The 19,063-nt window shown below is 44.2% G+C and overlaps 1 long non-coding RNA gene across 4 annotated transcripts; it reads right to left on the reverse strand.

The window, feature by feature from the left end:
* Nucleotides 1-8,117: 8,117 nt before the first annotated feature.
* Nucleotides 8,118-17,874, reverse strand: RGD1561251. 4 transcript variants are annotated; one of them, XR_010061253.1, is made up of 4 exons: nt 15,842-17,874; nt 15,558-15,745; nt 14,678-14,786; nt 8,118-10,576 (listed from the first exon to the last, which is right to left on the reverse strand). It is a non-coding gene; the product is annotated as an RGD1561251 (long non-coding RNA). The 4 variants fall into 4 exon arrangements; XR_010061252.1 differs by having other exon boundaries at nt 14,678-14,789; XR_351052.5 differs by having other exon boundaries at nt 15,558-17,874.
* Between the last annotated feature and the right edge of the window lie 1,189 nt (nt 17,875-19,063).

The raw sequence follows: 19,063 nt of genomic DNA on the forward strand, positions 1-19,063 counted from the left end.
CAGAGAACTCCAGGGAAATTATTTCCTTACCTGTAAAATAGGATAATACAAGTATCTATATTATAGTGACTGATGAAGTTTAAAGTGAAGTGATTCTGGTGAGATGATGCCTTGTTCATAGTGACTATAGTAAGTGCTACTTGTGAAAAGAATCTAATAACAACAGAATAAATCAACTATTAACTGCTTCTCAAGTATGCCCAAGATCAACACATACACAGCCCTGTGGTTAACAGCATAGGATTAAATATGGTCTGGCTAATACATAGTTCTGGGTCAACTGAATAGAAAAATATTGTATGAGACTTTTTCTGGGGAAACATGATACTCATCCCTGCTACTCATTCCAGGTAGGAGACCAAAGGAACAATACCGCCAAAGTCCAACTCAGTGAATCAGTGAGTTTATTGGAGTCACTTAGAGCAGCATGGTGAGGGTTACTAACAGGAGCACAGACAATCCACAGGCAGCAGCATCTACTAATGCTTACCTGGTATGGGTGAAAACTCATAAAAAGCAAGCACCCTGGAGCTCTCTGCACACTCTTTCAGCTCAAGAGGTTAGAGTTCCCTCTCCTCAGTTGTAATAACCTTGAGGAGAGAGAGGCCTTGTGAGCCTGATAAGTTTCAGGGACTTCTTGAGACTTGGGAGTTGATTGCTGCCTGAATCTTAGCAAGCCTTCCTTTGGACCTTACAGAGACTTAGGAGCTTCCCTCCAGAATGTAATATTTTAATTTGGAGGAAATTGGAGCTGAGAGATGGCTCAGTGGTTAAGAATGCATACATACTGCTCTTACAAGAGCTAAGTTCAGTTCCTAGCAGCTACATCATGCTACTGTAATCTGCCAGTAACCACAGTTCCAAGCATTCCAGTGCCCCATTCTGGTCTCTTTGAACACCTGCTCCCAAGTGTGTACATGTATAAAGACAAGAAGAAAATAAAACTTTAAAAAAATAAAAAGAAGTTGTCCAATTTGGAAGAAATTGCAGCACAACATATGGTTTAAAAAGTGAAGCTTGATTCCTACCTTACACCATATATAAGTCAGTTTTAAATAAAAGAGAAAAACAACTTTATGGTATTTTTAAATATTTTTTTCTTAGAGCCAGAAAGACTTAAATAGAGTGCACAAGGAAGCATAAATAAGTTAAGACTTCTGTTCATTTAAAAGATTTTATTAAGGAAATAAAAAGTTAAGTTACAGGGTGGAAATACATAAATACATACATATATATATTTGTACAAACGCATGTATATACACAGACATATATATATACATATATATATATGAGTGTTTATACATAGCCAATACATTAAAGAATGATATTTAAAACTATTATACTAGGGTCTGTAGAGATGGTATAAAGGCTAAACACACTTGCTTATTATGCAGAGAATCCAAGTTTGATTCCCAGCTCCCACATGTCAGTTCACAAACATCTGTGACTCCGGTTCTAGGAGATCCAATGTCTTCTGCCTTTGTGGGCATTTCACATATGTGATATACAGATATACATGCAGGGAAAACTCTGTATAGATAACAATTTAAAACTTTCTTTTAAAAGCATCAGAAAAATGTATTACACTAGAAGAAGAATCCCAGTGGGGAAAAAATGGCAAAAGACTTGAAGGGTTCCTCCACTGAAGACGACAAAAGCCAGTGCACACGCAGCAAGGCACTTGCATTTGCTGTTATTGGACAGAGGCAGACTGTGAACACAGAACACAGGATTGCACACCGGCGTGGATAAAGAAGCAGCAGCTGATCCAGTGACGGCGAGGATGTACTCTGACCTTCACTTGTACACACCGGTGCTGAGACTCGGGAGGATCACTGAATAATACTCACTAATGCTGAGTAAGTTTGACCCTTTAACAGCAAAGTGTTCATATTCACTGAAAGACCTGAACTAGAACACTTATAGCAAATCTATTCATAAGGAAGAAAGCCAGAAGCAACCCAAGTTAAAGTAGTTGAACAAGTTTGGTTTAAGTGCACAGTGGACTACTGTACATCGAAATACTTGAACAATCTACAACTGAACACCACAGTCTGGATAAATCTTAAGAGCAAAAGTAAACAAATGTGGTGCTCATGTAGAGAATGAATATGTTAATTAACTACACCTAGTCTTTTCACGTTGTAAGTACATCTCAAAGCAATATGCTGTGAGGGTAAGTGCATATAAATTTTATCGCAATTTGTAAAAACAAACAAACAAACAAACAAACAAACAAACACAAATGGATGTGCCAATCCTGCTGTCAGTCAATGGTGGAGTCCAAGGAATAAAACTAGAAAGGGAAGAAGCCGTGAGCTGAATGCTCTGGGAATGGGAATGGTCTATGCCACCCTGGTGTTCATGGTGTGAGTGGCTCTTTTATTGCTATGATTTATATACTTCCACATATATGTGTTGTAGTTGGTGGAAATTGATTATTAAATTATTAATTAAATATTAATTTAGTTGAAAGGCCATTAATTGATTATTTAATAATTAATTAGAACTATTAGTGTGCATTAATAATATTGTTGTACTTTGTGTGTGTGTGTGTGTGTGTGTGTGTGTGTGTGTGTGTGTGTGTGTATCTCTGTGTTTATGGCTCTTAAAAACTTCAAATGGAAATGAAAATTTTGTTAAAGCAATTTCAAGCATGAGCAAACAGGGTTGGAGAGTGGATAGGTAGAATGTAGTGTGCCCTCAGAAATCACATCACACAAATGCTCACATAGTCAAAACCAAACATCCTGTAGGCAGCAGGGGCAGAGGCTCTGGGAATGTCAAGAAGACGGGACTAGCACCCAGAGGACCTTGAATTTGGCACAATTGGCTTGTACTTCACGAGCCCAGATCTTGACGGTAGCTAGGGAACAGCCTCAGTAAAGCGCAGCCTTTGGATAGAGAGAAAGGAGGCGACCAGGTTCCTTGCCAGCTGGCCAAGGGTCATGCACTCACCTGTGTAAAAGCCTGGAGGGTGCTGCCAGATGGGGCTAGGGGAAGTAAACACTGCAATTTGAATGTGCACTGGGAGAGGATACAGAGGGAGCTGTGTACCAACCAATTCACTAAATGAATTGATTGTTGTTTTTTTACACCTGTTCCCAAGAGACGATGGTAGAGACACGCTGTCTATAAAACCTTCTGCAAGGCAGTAGTGGTTGAGAAACCTTGTGATCAAGAGATAGGGGGCTACTTAGTGGTACCGATGAGATAGAGAGCAGAGCTCAGGAACACTAAATGTCACTGGAAAATTGATGTGCTGAGTTTTGTCATATGATATCCACGGCTATTAAGGTTTCAAGCCGCACCCAGGAGCTGCTCTGGGGAAAAGCTGCTGTGGGGATGAAAGGGGGGCGGTGTACGCTGTCCTTGGATCAAAAGCTGACTAGACCTGGGGCTCTGGTCATGGCTCTCAGTAACAGGCTATACAATACCCTATGGTGAGCAAGAACAAGAGCAGACCCAGGAAGCTATGGAAACACCAGGGAAAAGCCCCTAACTCAAGAGAAGGGAAACCAGAGACACTTCAGACATCAAAGACTTCAGAGATCAAAGGCTTTATGTTTGAAATGTTTTAAACTACAGGAACTAAGCCCATGTCCCAAATTAAGTTAAGCTTTGTATCCAAAAGAAAAGGAATATGGGAATGTTTCCCCAGGATTCCCTCACCCACCAATGACATCCAACAGCCTCTCCTGGTGTATAAAAGAGGTCAAGAAGTAAGAGGTGACCAAAGCATGCAACGTCACATTTAAGGAGATGTTAGTTGGTCATGAGGCACATACGATGTCCAGGTAAGCATTTACGGACACAGAAGACCTTACATCCATGACACCAAGTCTTAGTGAGATGAGTCAGCATAAATTTGGTGGCATTGATTGCATACAATTTCCCCCAACTGCTATCTTGACTAACAAAGCCTCTGAAAGCAAATTCCCTTTGCCACCCTGTGCTGCTACTAGAGGAAAATAGGTGCCTGCAGGAAATGGATATGCAGACAGAAAACAGAGTGACTGAAAAGGTCAGGTGACTATTGATGAGTGGAAAGAAGACGGTGAGCCTTCTTCACTTTGACTACATAATAGCAACAGCATCCAAAGTAATAGCTGTTTTCATAAAGAAGTATTCAACTTAATACTTCACTGTCTAGGATATTAACTAGTTTAGAAGGCAAAAAGTATATATACATAGCCAGAATTGCTGGATTTTCAGATTCAATATCCTTGATATTGAATATCCTTGATATCAACATTCTTGATATGGGCTTTTAAACACAAGTTTAAAAAACAAAGCCAAGCCCTCTGGGAACAAAGCACCATTGTGCCTTGAGTTCTATCCATAGGATGCATCCCTTCCTCAAAACGACGCATCCGTTGTCATCAGCCCAAGAGTGGGCCTTTAGGGTAGACTTCGAAACAGAGTATAAGACAGGACCTTGGTAAGTCAAACGTGAGAACCCATTTGAGGGGGAGTCAAAAGTCTTGGGCTTCGAGAACACTGGCTGCTCTTCCAGAGGACCCAGGTTCGATTCCCTGCACCCACGTGGCAGCTCACAGCTAGAACTCTAGTTCAAGGGGATCTGATGCCTTTTCTTCCTAGACATGGATATGGTACACAGATATCTGTATAGGCAAAATACCTTATATATAAAAATTTTTAAAAAGTTAAGGTTTTAAGCATTCAAGAAAAAAAAAAGGGTGTTCCTCAAGTCCTGGACTGAAGCCTGTGGTGCCTCAGAAGACAAAGCTGTCACCCAGATAGAAGGGGTACAGTTCCCATCTCAGAGAATGTTGGCAAGATTAGGGTTTAGCTGCGTCTTCTGACACTGGAAAACAGTGTAAGAGTTAAAGGGATTCTTCTCTTCCTTACCTCACCTTTTCTTGCGTTCTGGAAAATAGCTTTCTATAATGAAATTCTCTTTCCCATTTGACTTCCATAAGACAACAGAAAGGCTGTGATAGTTAATCTTGACTGTCAGATTGGCTGGATTAAAAGTGATGTGTTTGGGTGTCAATTGGACAAGGGATGGTCAAGTGATGGCTAACCTTCATTGGCAATTTGACCTAGGAGACAAACCTGGGCATATTTATGTCTGTCAGAGCCTTTCCAGAGAGGTTCAGCTACAGCAGAAGGAAGATCCACCCTGAATGTGGATGGTACCATGCCATGAGCTGGGAGTCCCGGAGCAAGCAAAACAGAGAAAGTGAATGCATCTCAGCTCTTCTCCGCTTCCTGATTGTGGATGCAATGTGACCAGCCTCCTGCCCCATGCCCTCCCTGCCTGGATGAACTAACTACACCCTCCGACTTTTGAACCAAAACAAAGCCTTCCTTCCTTAAATTAATTTCTATCAGGCATTTGTCACAGCGGCAAGAAAAAAAGCAATTCAAAAGCAAATCTGCCCAAACTCAGCAAATTCCCACTCTTGGTCTCATAAGCGATGAGTGGGACTGCACAACCCCACCACTCCACTGACAAACCGCTCACTAGCCCAACTCTGGTTAGCAGTCTCCTTTCACGCAGCCTCTCTCGAGAACAGGCTAGTCTCTGAGTGAGACATTCTGATGTGCCATGCCATTAAGTCAACTTTTGTCATATTTCTCCACGTGCTTACTCTTTCCAGCTGTGTTTATTCATCTCTATAAGAGAAACGACTTTCTGCCTAACTCCTCATAGATCCCACGGCCCCAGGGTTCTCTCTATTGCAATGGCGCACCTCCCCTTTGCACCATCCCTTCCTTCCTAGATGTATTTTGAATTAAGTCTTCCCCTGTTAAGTCAGACTGATTTATCACTTATCGGTGTGTTCTTATGCCGGTGAGCCTGTCCAGCAAAGTTTCTGACATGTAGTGTGTTGTTTGGAAAGGTTCTGTTTAAGAACACAAATCTTGGCTATGAGTATCGACTCTCTGGGAAGGAATTAAGCAGCCACTGAACTGACCCCACTAGAGTTTTTAGCAGTCGAGAGTAAGATCATTGCTCTCCCCTGTGTAGTGGAGGCTCCCATTAACTAACCACACCAAGTTTCCTCTCTTCCTTGGAGTCTCTGCCATTTGGGGATCCTGTTTCTCGGGGTTGGGGGTGGATATTTTTCCTATCTTACTCTTACCAACTACTCCTATAGCCAAAAAGACGATCAGCACGCTGATGTGTCTTTCCAGTCCAGAACTGAGCTCCAGACTCACACATTCACCTCTACACTTAACGTCTCTGCAACTACTCCAGCTTCCTGTCAAGACAGAAAGTGGCCCCAAGAATATGAGGTATTGCTGTGACAGACTGACCATGTTGTTTGTGGGAGGATTGGTGGGAGACTTTGGGATTTTGATATAGGAAAACCATTAAGTGTTCAAAGTTGGGGGAGCTGTTCTGTGGGAGCTTGGAAGATAAGACTGTTGGGAAAAATACAGATGCCGGAAGCCTGGCTGTGAAGTTTCAGAGGAACGTTTGAGAGTCACTCACATACTTAATCATGAGCACTGCATGTCTGAGTCAAGAGTGTATGGTTCTGGTTTGCTGGGGCTGAAGAATAGGTGCCAGAACCATTCAAGGGAAGCCTTTTTGCTTTGTTTGACACAAGCCATGGTCATTTGAGAGGAGAGACACCCCAGTTAAGAAAATGACTCCCTAAGATCTAGCAGGTGAGTCTGTAGGGCATTTTCTTATTTAGTGATTGATGGGAGGAAGGCCAAGCCCACTGTGGGTGGTTCTACCTCTGGGCTTGTGGTCTTAGGTGATAAAAGAAAGCAGCCTAGGGCTGGAGAAATGGCTCAGCCGTTAAAGGCTAGGCTCACAACCAAAAATATAAGAAAGCAGCCTAAGCAAGCCATGAGGAACAAGCCAGTAAGAAGCCCCCCTTCACGGCCTCTGCATCAGCTCCTGCGCCTTCAGCATCTGCCCTTAAGGTACCTCCCGGACTCCCATTAGTGATGGACTGTTACCTGGAAGTGTAAACAGAATAAACCCTTCCCACCTCAAGCTGGTTTTGGTCATGATGTTTCATCACAGAATGGAAACCCGAATTAACACAAAGTCCATTCATTTGTAGCATATATTGGCATTTTATTCCTCTAAGTGGTTGAATAGCATCCCCCACTGTATTTATATGCAATATTTCATTCATTCATTCATTATCTGCTGGTTGATTCTCTCTATCATGCGCCCCCCCCCGTGTGTGTGTGTGTGTGTGTGTGTGTGTGTGTGTGTGTGTGTGTGTGTGTGTGTGTGACAGGATCTCTAGGCTGGCCTTGACTCTTGATAGTCCTACCTCAGCTTCGTAATAAGATCATAGATATCTACCTGGCTTACCTGGCTTCAGATTACTTCAACATTGGCTGCTGTTACTAATGCTGCTATGGCCATGCTCAAACATCTGTCAAATCCCTGCTTTCAGTCTCCTGTATTTACATCTAGGAGTAGAATTATCAAGGACAGATGGAGAAGTAGGGAGGGAGGAATAGGGAAGGAAGGGGAGAGAGAGAGAGAGAGAGAGAGAGAGAGAGAGAGAGAGAGAGAGAGAGAGAGAATTTTCATGCCAGACTGTAGATCTGAGTTCTGAGGGCACCCAATTTCAGGCTTTTATACTGTGTCAAAGGAGTCCACCGGGGACACATGGTTAGAGACAGAATCAGACTGGAGGGAAAATGCTCCTTCGCATAGGTGTGGCTAGAGTAGTGAGGGGGAAACAAATCAAACCAAAGCACGGGGTCACAAGGTGAGTAACCTTTATGGTTACACAGCAACCATCTACCTGGCTCCTATGTCAAGGGCTTTTCTGCAGACTGATGTTAGTTATGTGAAGTTACATGGGGACAGTCTTTGTCTATCCTCTGCCAGCTTGCCTTTGTCCTGTGGTCCTTCCGCTATGCCAGGAGAGCTCAGGCTTTGACCTAACAACTCTGGTGACATTCACATGTGCTTTTGTATTTTCTTTAGAGAGCTGCCTAATTGAAGCCTTTGACCATTTTTAATTGGTTTTGTTATTGTTGTTGTTTTGTTTGTGTTTGTTTGTCACTGCTCCTGTCGGTATTGCTGAAGTTTAGTTCTTTATTCTCTAGATGTGATTTGTGTGTGGGTTGGGTTTTTTTTCCTCCATTTGTAGGGGGACTTTTCATTTTCCTGATAGTATCTTTTGATGCACAAAATACTTGGTTTCCATGAAGTTCGAATGAAAAAAATATTTTTAAGAAGCTAAACATTTGACTCAGGTACAAATATGAAACTAATATGTCAGAGATTGTCAGAGATGTTATTTTACCAACTAATGAGGCAGTCAGTAAGATGTTCTGACTGGCTCAAAGGAGAATTCTAAGAGCACACGGGACCTCAGGAAAACTATGGCGCATTCAGATCTTGATAGTCGCAGGAAAAGCGCCAATTGCCCCCTCTACTGGGCAAACATCTATTGGCAGTTTTACATACAAGAATCATTTATATTACTGTCAGTTTTCTGCCTTTCTGCACCACATGCCTATTGAGGACAGTTTGCTTCAGCTCGGGGACTGCAGGGTGGTAGGGCTTGTTCATGCTGTCCTTCCGGCTTCCTGTTGATCTCTGTTTTGAACCTGCATAGAAGGGGTGTGAGGCAGCCTGGTCTCACCCGCCTGGAGCCTTACTTAACTCCAGAAGGAGACAGGAAGAAGGAAATCAAATAATTACAACCTGTGATAAATACAACAAAGGCAAGCGGTTGCTAACACAGGATCACAAAAAGGGACCACAACCTGGCGGCCAGGTCAGGCTATTTATTCCCAAGAGAGAACTTTTAAGATGAGACCTGACCAGTGAAGAGGAGCTCTTAGAAGTATATGGGTAGGAGTGGCTATGGGTAGGCGTGGCCATGGGTAGGCGTGGCAGGAAGTAAGCCCAATTGCAGCTCTGTAGTCTGTCCTTATCCTCCGTGCTTCTAGGGTCTGGCCTATTGTGACTGCAGTTATTGCTTATCCTTGCCCAAGACCTAGAAGGTCCAAGTCCTGCCCTCCCAGCCGTTTGACAGGCTAGTTTTCAGTCTACGCTCCTAGAAATGTCGAAGAAGAGAAGAGCCAGCCCTTCTCAAATCAGCTCGCCCTATCCCTTGGTCGTGCCCTTCTGAATCACCCTATCTGCTAAGGGAAGCCTGAAATAACAGGGTTGAAACCACAAAGACGGAAAAAGGCTTTGCAAATGCCAGTGACTGGGAGAGTTGGCACATTAGTGTGACCGTGTAAACAGATCAGCTCTTCCCTCGGAACTAATTTGATTAGAAAACTGCAAAGCAGGAGATCTTAATGGAAGAGGAAAGGCCCAGAGCAGGGTGGGGGTGATTGGAGCAGCAGCGTCAATATCACCTTCTTCACAGCTAAGTCCTGGACCCAGGCTGAATGAAGTACAACTCTGTTCCAAAATCCACGGATCTCACCAGGAGGCTGGCACTCACCAGGGCAAGGTTGGACCATCTGCCCAAGTTGGAGCCATGCCCCAGGGGACAGACAGCGGAGGAAGGAGCAGAGAGTCTGGGGACAGTGGTACAGGCTGGAGAGGAAGTGGGAGATGGAGAACAGAATTAGAGAGCCCACAGAACTTGGGGAGGAGGGGTGTATCATAGCAACCAAAGGGAAGTGTTTAAAGGAAGGATGCTGCCAATTATGTCAATACGGAGGACTGTTTCTCAAAATGTGGTTCTGAGAACACCCACGTTAGAGTCGCTCGGAGCTGGTAAGAATTCAGTAGGTGCTGGCAGTGCCCACTTCAGAACCTCCGCCATTGGAACCAGAACCAAGTCATTTAATAGGCACTCAGGAGTTCTCCCGCTGCAGCCTCCGGAGTTCTGTTGTCCATGATTTACTTACCTACACAACTTGCTGCACAAAATGTTAAATGGAAAAATCCCAGACATGAATAATTGATGAGTTCTAAATTGTTCATCATGGTGAGTAGTGTAATAAAACCTCAGCCTACCTGGCTGTCAGGTCCCAGAGAAACTCAGGGACAAATGGCAGCAAACCAAAGCACATGCTGACCTCTGGGTTCTCTCAGTATTGTAAGTCCCAGTTACAGAGTCTTGGCTCTTCTCAGCTCTTCTCACTATACCGCTACCCTAAACCTCTATAGTCCTGGGGCTTGACTCCCTTCCCTGCCAGCTTCTCTCTCCTATAGAACCCTGGCATTTCAGCCCCTCTTGGTTGTTCTGTCTCTCTTGACTTGCTCTTGGTTCTCTTAGTCTGATTGTCCCCACTCTTCTTTTTCCCTCTCACCTCCACCCCTTGTTTTTTCCTCTTATGGCCTGGTTTGATCTGAACTCTCCCAGATGCCTCTGGCCGTACTCTGCCTCACGTCTACATTAAAACCTTCTCCTCAGCCATACCTTAGGGCAATCATGTCCTCGTATCATTCACTGGCTCCATCCGGTTGTGGGATATGTCCCTCCATCCAACGTGTGCACACTGTATATGTTACTTGCCTGTCAGTCACTGAGTGGAGCGCGCACCCCCACTATCAGATAAAACGCTGTGGCAGAGTGTTTGCGTTCAAGCAACCTTTGTTTTACTTTCCAAGTCTCCAGAGTGCTAGAGTATTGATGCTGGCGGTCCAGGCCTGCCAAAGGGAAGCAGAGAGGTGGCTCCTTTAAGTAAAAAGGTAAAAATTCTTGCTAAGGAAAAGGGGGGGGGGGTGGGGGGAGGTCCAAACCTCAAGTCAGAAAGATCCAGAGGGGCTTTCGAGGGTGAGAGACCATGTTCACATTGTCAGACCCAAGTTTTTGACATTAAACAAAGCCAACATTCCTCAGGAATTTGTGGAGCCAGTTCTCCTCTACCAAAGAAACTTCTACCTCCGGCAGAAGGGCTACTCACGGTGCCCATTAGCACACCAAAGTGCGTGCTGGCCTCTGGTACCCTCAGTATCACTAGAAGCTGTTAGATATTTCAGAGTGCCTGCTGGCCTGTTGGCTTGTCTCTTGCCACCCCTTACCCTGACCTTCTCCCGCTCATGGGCTTTCCTCCCCCAGCTCCTCATCTCTCCTCACAACCCTGCTATTTCACCTTTGTCCTCTGTCCACACTTTCTCTGTCTTCCTCTCTCCCTCTCCCTGCTTCTCTCTCTCTCTCTCTCTCTCTCTCTCTCTCTCTCTCTCTCTCTCTCTCTCGCCTGCTGGCCATGGTTAATGTGCTAATTTCTTTCTCTGCTCTGGACTCTTCCAGATGCCTCTGGCTGTACTCTCCCTCCTTTCTACAATAAAAACCTTCCCCTTAACCATAATTCAGCATGGTCAGGTCCTCAGTTTATACATCTAGTGCTGAAACCCTCAGTTTATAAACATATCACGTCTTTCGCAGTACAGTTATGGTGGCTCTCTTTTATTATTTATCGTACAAGGCAAAAGCACAGCAAACAAACATAAGGTTGTGTGTTACATGCAGTTTTAGTCAGCCTCCAAGGGATTGGCATCTATCCTCCATGGATATGTGAAATTCCTGCGATTGAAGTGTTTAAAATGTGTGGTTATTAGGCAAATTACTTATTTTCTCTGAGCCTGTTTTCATTCATAAAGCAATACTTAATTCATTCACAAGGTTGACTTAGGATAACCTTCACATAAGATATCTCTGTATGCTATGAAGTGTTTAGCATCTGCCTGCAAACAATTAGATCAGAGGACTAACAGTCAGAAGGAAATTCATCGGGGGGCCAATGAGATGGCTCAATGAGTTAGCATGCTTTCTGTGCAAGCTTTACGGCCTAAGTTTGATCCCTGGAACCCAGGTAAAGGTAGAAGGAGGGAGCGGGAGAAAACTGTCTCCATAAAATTGTCCTCTGACAAAGATTAAGTGTCTCACTCTAAGTCACAGAACTGTGTACAGTAGAATCGGCTTCTGAAACAGGCCTGCTTATGTTAGTAAACATCGGTGGTTGGCTGTTTTCTACTCTACCTGCATGAGAGATATATAAGTCTGACATAAGAAAGATTTCACTGTTGGTGGTAGAAATATTTAAGAATCACCTTAACATTTTTTTTCTGAAGACCAGAAACTCTATATAACTCTATATATGGCTTTTTCCTTCAAAAATAGGACATTTCCTTGCTTTGTAAACAGCAATGAAATGTCTTTAACTATTAATTCCATATATGTTAAAGAATACTTAATGAAATAAAATGTTTCAAAAAGAAGCAGTTAAAACTATCAACAGGCTAAGTAAGCTACTGCATGAACATGGACGAAAGGGAGTGAAATGAATCAGTGTAAAAATCATGAAGCCATAAACATGAGCATTCTTTCCATTGAGAAGGTATCACAAAATGTCTTTCAATGTGGGAATGGAATTTATAGGGAGGAGGGGATGTTGACAGAGTGGGAGATGGGGACAATTAGAATGCATTTGATTCATGCATATATATGTAATGTCCACAGATTTAATTAGTAAAAATTTTTAAAAAGGAAAAAAATTGTTCTCTGACATCTGCACATATGCTGTGGCTTTACATCTGACTTCTCTCTCTCTCTCTCTCTCTCTCTCTCTCTCATATACACACGTGCACAAGCGTGCCCGCGCATGTGTGTGTGTGTGTGTGTGTGTTTGTGTGTGTGTTTCTTAAACTAAAAAAGAAACACCATTGGGTATGAGAAGAAGAGGAGATTTCCTAGGAATTAAAATGGAAATAACATGGATAAAGACTCAACAGAGCATATGAAGATCATAAATTCAAGTTCAGGAAAACTTGCAACACAAGGAAAGGTGGTCAGATGACAGAGTGGTCACACTGAATGTTTAATGTAATAACAACAACTAGAGGGTGATTGGAAGAAGGTACCAGTCAAGTTTCCATGGTGCAGACACCAAGGAAGCGAACAGGACTTAGGAGACGCTAGTTCCTCTGTTCTTGAACTTCCAGGAAGGAGTTATTGCAACAGCCACCAGTGTGACCCCAGAACAAACACCATCCTGGAGCTCGTTAGATGCGCACTTGGAGGCAACACCCTAGTCTTACTGCATTGGAATCTCCGGAGGGCATGTCTAGCCATTTGTGTCGGGGGTGGGGGGACTGTTTTGGTTTCATGCGTATGTATGTGTTAGCGTGTGTACACATCCATAGGTACCTCTGTAGCGTCTAGAAGTCTCATCTCATTTTTTGAAACAGGGTCTCTCGATAGACCCAGAGCTCGATGGCAAGACTTTCTGGCCAGCGAGCTCTGGGAATCTGCCTGCTTCTGGCCTGCTTCTCCCCAATCAGCACTAGGGTCGCTGGTGTACACTTTCCTGACCACATGGATGCCGAGGATTTGAACTCACAGCCACACGCCTCTGCAGCAAGCACTTGATCCGGTGAGTCGAGTTCCCAGCCCCCAGTCTGTGTTTAGACAAATCCTTCAGGTGATTCTTGTCTGCTTTAGGCCTAAGACCCACTGAGCTGGAGACAGCACTTGACTCCTACATCTCGAGATCTTATGGTATCATGACTAGTTATAGTGCATTGTGTATTGAAAATCGGGTAAGAATACAGATTTTTTTTTAAGGTGCTTTCTACTTATGTGTACATGTGGACCCACACACATAAAAATATAACTGAAGGGAGTGAACATGCTACTTTTCTTAATTTTGGGGATCACAACAAAGCATCATGCTGTAATCTTATACACACACACACACACACACACACACACACACACACGATAAAAAATAGAGTTGTGATTAACTATGGCAGGTGGCAAAGATACACGGTAAATGACTGCCTGGGGAGCCTACAAGGTGAAAGGATCCACGGGAGAGGCAAGACCGTCACCTGGGTGGGAAGGGTCAGAAGGGAGGTGGACTCCTTGGAGACCAGCTGCAACATATGGGTTCGTGTTTAATCAGGGCTTGGGTCACGGCTGCCTATGGTATTGAACATGAAAAGGCCATGGAGAGAAACAAGCCCTCCTCCCTCCATACCCTGTGCCACTTCCTTCTGTAGGAACAGAAGTGTTATAACTCACTCACCTTCAGGGCTTTTCGGTTCAGCATACACTTGAACCAGCACTGATGTTTTTGACACCTGTGGATTTTCGTGTTTTGTTTGTTTGCTTGTTTTTTTGTTCTGTTTTGGTTTTGTCCAGATCACACTTTAATACTCTTAAAGGCCAATGTAACACCCACTGGGAATTAGAAGGAAATCTGACTTATTCAAACCTGGCTGGCTTTGACCTCCAGGCTTTCTACAGAGGTTGGGATTTAAAATTGAGAACTCAGAAGCCCAAAGACTCTTCATTTGTCTTTCTGGTGCCTGGTACAGTTCCTTGGGCCTTGGGTTTCCTTTGCTCTTTGTGAGGGACACTAGACCCACCCAGGATAAAGTTTAAGACATCACACTCACATCATTCACACTGATGGGAACCTAATTCAGGCTAAGGCATGAGGAACCAAAGCCCTAAGCGGCTGATGTGAAAATAAACCGAGACCCCTGGTCTCCTAACTCCCTCATGACACCAACTTCCTCTTCCCTCTTCTTGGAATACAACAGCGAAAGTCCAAAACGAAAATATTTTAAACTCAGAATACCCTGGACCCTGGTCTGATTAAAAGTGCCCACAGTGAGTCACAATCCAATATCCACAATTCAACACCTCCATCAATTCAACAGTCAAAACAGCACTGTGTAAGCAGGATTAGTTTAAGAAGGGGAGAAAATGAAGAATTTTCATAGCCTCTATGTTGTATTTACCATCAGCAGTGATTGATCGTCATGGGTGCTTCTCTAATGCGTCACAATGGTGGTTCTCTCTGGGCTGTGTTTGCCTCATCTCCAGCGTCCATTCCATTAGGGATCAAACCTGCTGAGAGGGAACGACCATCCCTTATGTATTTTTAAATTCCTCCTGGTTGCCTGGCCTGGTTTTAGCACATTGTTCCTACTGAGATTTCAACATGGTCTTTAGTTTTCATAAATATTTGCTGTATGACGACCCGTACAGTAACCCAAAGCCAGTGTTTTTGCAATGGTTATCTTCCAGATTTAAAGGGAGCCAAACGGCAAAACGGAATGTGCCCTACCAGTGGGGGAATTTAACAAACCACCTTTTAAAGAGAGAATGGCTGAGGAGGTGACAGGCTCAGATACACAATTCAGAAATCAGAATCACAAGATGAGTCGGAAGCATCGGATCAAACCATTGGAGGCAAATTAAAGTTTCAGACCGTAGCAACCCGGGCGAGACCAAATCAAACATCAAATTACATTTACGCTAATTTCCCCTTCTATAGCTAACGTGTCGTTTTGAGGCAAATAAAAATAATAACACATCTAAGGGACTGGACGTATTGGCAAGTTTTGAAAGAAAAGCTGCCTGCTTGCTTTCCTGTCGAAATGGGAGGAAGGGGGGAGGGGGTGCCTACCATGTTACAGCTGAAACGTAAAACCAGCTCCCGGGCCAATAACTGAAAAATGAAGGGGAAATTGTGCCAAACACTTGGCAGCAGCTGGAGCAATTAAGTAAGCACCTGCTGCCAGCTTCATCTGCTGCCCCCCTCCACCACCCCCACACACCACCTCCCTGCTTCATTTGGGCTGTTTTCTGGGGTTTTTGAAAACATCCACAACTCACTGTTCAAACATATAGATATAACTTTTCTCTCTTTCTTCTGTCCCCTTGGCTATTGTTGACTCAAGACAGCCAAGTAGCAGGAAGCCCCAGGCAAGGTGGTAACAGCATCTACATCTTGAGCTTTCGGACTCTGACAGGAGAGTGCCAGTGTTGTCTTCTCTGGCCAAGGGTGTCACCCCAGAGAGACTCTGCAAATAAAGAAATAGATTAGACTTCTGGAGGCTGGATTGCTATCGATTTAGTCTAGGACAAAAGCAAGCTGGGCTGCAGAGATCTGGGCTTACCCATTGTTACAGATGAAGCACACAGGGTTAGCAGAGTAGCCACAGAAGACACGTGACCAGGCTGCGAAGCGCTGAGTCGTGCAAATGTCATGCAGGTGTTAATGTTGCAATGTTTATAACAATTCGACCAAGGGAAACGAAATAACAAGTTGTTCATCTACCAGAAGTGAACTGGCACAGTCCAGAGCCCCAGGCTACCATTTCCCCTTGTTGTCTATAAAAGATAGGTAATGACGCTCTCTTCAGAGGTGTTTGTGAGGTCAACTGAGATGTATGGGTGAGCCACTTTGCTCCATGTCTCCCTTATAAAAAGATAATTCGTGAATGCGGATTGCATTTCAAGTGGAAAATCAAGTTCATTATCCTGAGAATTCTGCCTGCTCACGGCCCACCAATAGAAGCTTCACATTAAATTACATGTTTTCAATAGGGAAAAATGGAAGGGTTCCCATTAACACTTGACAATCAGTGAGGCTGGCTGCTTCTCTCCCACGGAGAAAAAAAACCCGAGGGGATGAGACAAATACCCACTTGTCCCTCAATCTTAAATGTCAAATTAACAATTCTCCATCCATCCGGATTCCCACTCTGTTCCCTTGGTAGGAAATTATTTTAAATCAGCTTTCGAGTTCCTCCTAATGCAGCCAGGAGCCTGCAAAGAGAATTCTTAGAACACAATCAAAGCTTCTGGCTACAGCGTCAAAGCTCCCTGAGGGCAGGAACCACTCTGCCTGCCTGGCTCCCCTGCCTTCTCCCAGCCTCTTCCAGAATGCTCCCCCACACAGTGGCACTCTTCGTGCAATTACAGCAAGACTTCAGTGCACCACCATGAGGAGGAAGGAGCTGAGGAAGAAGACTAAAGTTGTTTGAATTTGTCGACTTCGTGGGCATGCCCCACACGTGTCTTGCTGTTTAAACCGTGACTCTGACATTTTAATTTGCTGATGGGGGACACTTTGTCTTGCTCTTCATAGCTACTTGTCTTGCGAATAGGACTCAGAGTTCTAGAAGCAGAGTCTAGAATGGTTAACTGTCAATTAGTTACAGTTCACAGAAGAAACCAGAAAGATTAGTCAGTCCCAAAATCCTAATAGTTTAATAGCTTAAACGCCTCTCTCTCTCTCTCTCTCTCTCTCTCTCTCTCTCTCTCTCTCCTTGCTCTCTCTCTCTCTCCCCTCCCTCACAAACTGACATAAAGCCCCTTTGTCCTCCAAGCATGTCTATGATTAGATTAGCAGATGCAGCATCCAGTCTACTCTGTACAGCATCCAACTTACCCCATCCTCAGAATCCTGCTTCAGTATTCTCCCTCCCATAAAACCTGGGACTCCTGTGCTCAAGTTCAAGGGGCTAACACTTAAGCAGAACCGTGGAAATGGAAAGGAAGATGAACGTGGAGAAAAGGGAAACTGACCTAAGACAGGAACAGGAAACCCAGAACATGAGCAACCTTCATCATGTAGGTTCATCAACAATCAGGTAATGTGGACACCCAAGATACAGGAAGGCAGGGACACTGAAGGTTCTAACACCGTCATGGACTGAACAGAGAAAAGAGGGATCAAAATTAAAAGCAGTCTCCATTGTCTCTGGCACGACACAAAGCCCCGAGTGTGCACTATCTATATCAATTTTAAGCTCAGAGAAAGTAATAGAAGCCACTGATATGGTTTCAGTGCCCTTCAGACCAGTGATGGCCTCAGAGTGGCCTAATGACTTAAAATGGCACATGGAATGGACAGTGTTTCAAATCCATAAAGGAGAACCTCCGAGGCAAGTCTGTATAGCATGGACTGATTCTATGACAGGAACCTGCTAAAGATGCGTTAGGAGCCCTGGAAAGCATCCTGGAGTGGATCTAGGATAATCAGGGAGGTGACAGATGAAGAAAGTGAACCCTCTTAAAGCTCATCCTTCTTGGTTAGTAAAGAATATATTTTTAAAAATGTATTCCTTTTATTGGATATTTTTTACGTACATTTCAAATGTTATCCCCTTTCCCAGTTTCACTTCCAGAAACCCGATATCTCCCCCTGCTTCTATGACAGTGCTCCCTCAACCACCCACTCACCCACCTACTCCCTCCCACCTCCCCGCCCTGACATTCCCCTATACTGGGGCATCAATCCTTGCCAGGACCCAGGGCTTCCCCTCCCATTGATGCCTGATGAGGCCATCCTCTGATACATATGTGGCAAGAGCCATAGGTCCATCCCTGTATACTCTTGGGATGGTGGTTTAGTCCCTGGGAGCTCCGGTGGGGGGGTCCTGTCTGGTTGATGTTGTTCTTGTTGTTGTTATGGGGTTGTAAACCCCTTCAGCTCCGTCAATCCTTTCTCTAACTCCTCCAATGGGGACCCTGTTCTCAGTCCAACGGTTGGCTGCAAGTGTCCCCCTCTGTATTTGTCAGGCTCTGGCAAAACTTCTCAGGAGACAGCTATATCCGGCTCCTGTCAGCATGCACTTGTTGGCATCAGCAATATTGTCTGGGTTTGGTGGCTGCATATGGATTGGCTGGATCCCCAGGTGGGGCAGACTCTGGATGGCCTTTCCTTCAGTCTCTGCTCCACACTTTGTCTTTGTATTTCCTCCTGTGAGTGTTTTTGTTCCCCTTCTAAGAAGGGCTGAAGAATCCACACTTTGGTCTTCCATCTTCTTGAGTTTCATGTGGTCTATGAGTTGTATCTTGGATATTTTGAGCTTTTGGGCTAATAGCCACTTATCAGTGAGTGCATACCATGTGTGTTCTTTAGTGATTGGGTTGCCTCACTCAGGATGATATTTTCTAGTTCTATCCATTTGTCTAAGTATTTTATGTAGTCATTGTTTTTAATAGCTGAGTAGTACTCCATTGTATAAATATACCACATTTTCTGTATCCATTCTTCTGTTGAGGGACATCTGGGTTCTTTTCAGCTTCTGGCTATTATAAATAAGGCTGCTATGAACATAGTGGAGCACGTGCCTTTTTTATATGTTGGGGCATCTTTTGGGTATATGCCCAAGAGAGGTATAGCTGGGTCCTCAGGCAGTTCAATGTCCAATTTTCTGAGGAACCACCAGACTGATTTCCAGAATGGTTGTACCAGTCTGCAATCCCACCAACAATGGAGGAGTGTTCCTCTTTCTCCACATCCTCCCTAGCATCCATTGGCACCTGAGTTTTTGATCTTAGACATTCTGACTGGTGTGAGGTAGAATCTCAGGGTTGTTTTGATTTGC

The sequence above is a fragment of the Rattus norvegicus genome, chromosome 1 (genome assembly GCF_036323735.1).
Source record: "Rattus norvegicus strain BN/NHsdMcwi chromosome 1, GRCr8, whole genome shotgun sequence".
Classification (NCBI taxonomy): Eukaryota; Metazoa; Chordata; class Mammalia; order Rodentia; family Muridae; genus Rattus; species Rattus norvegicus.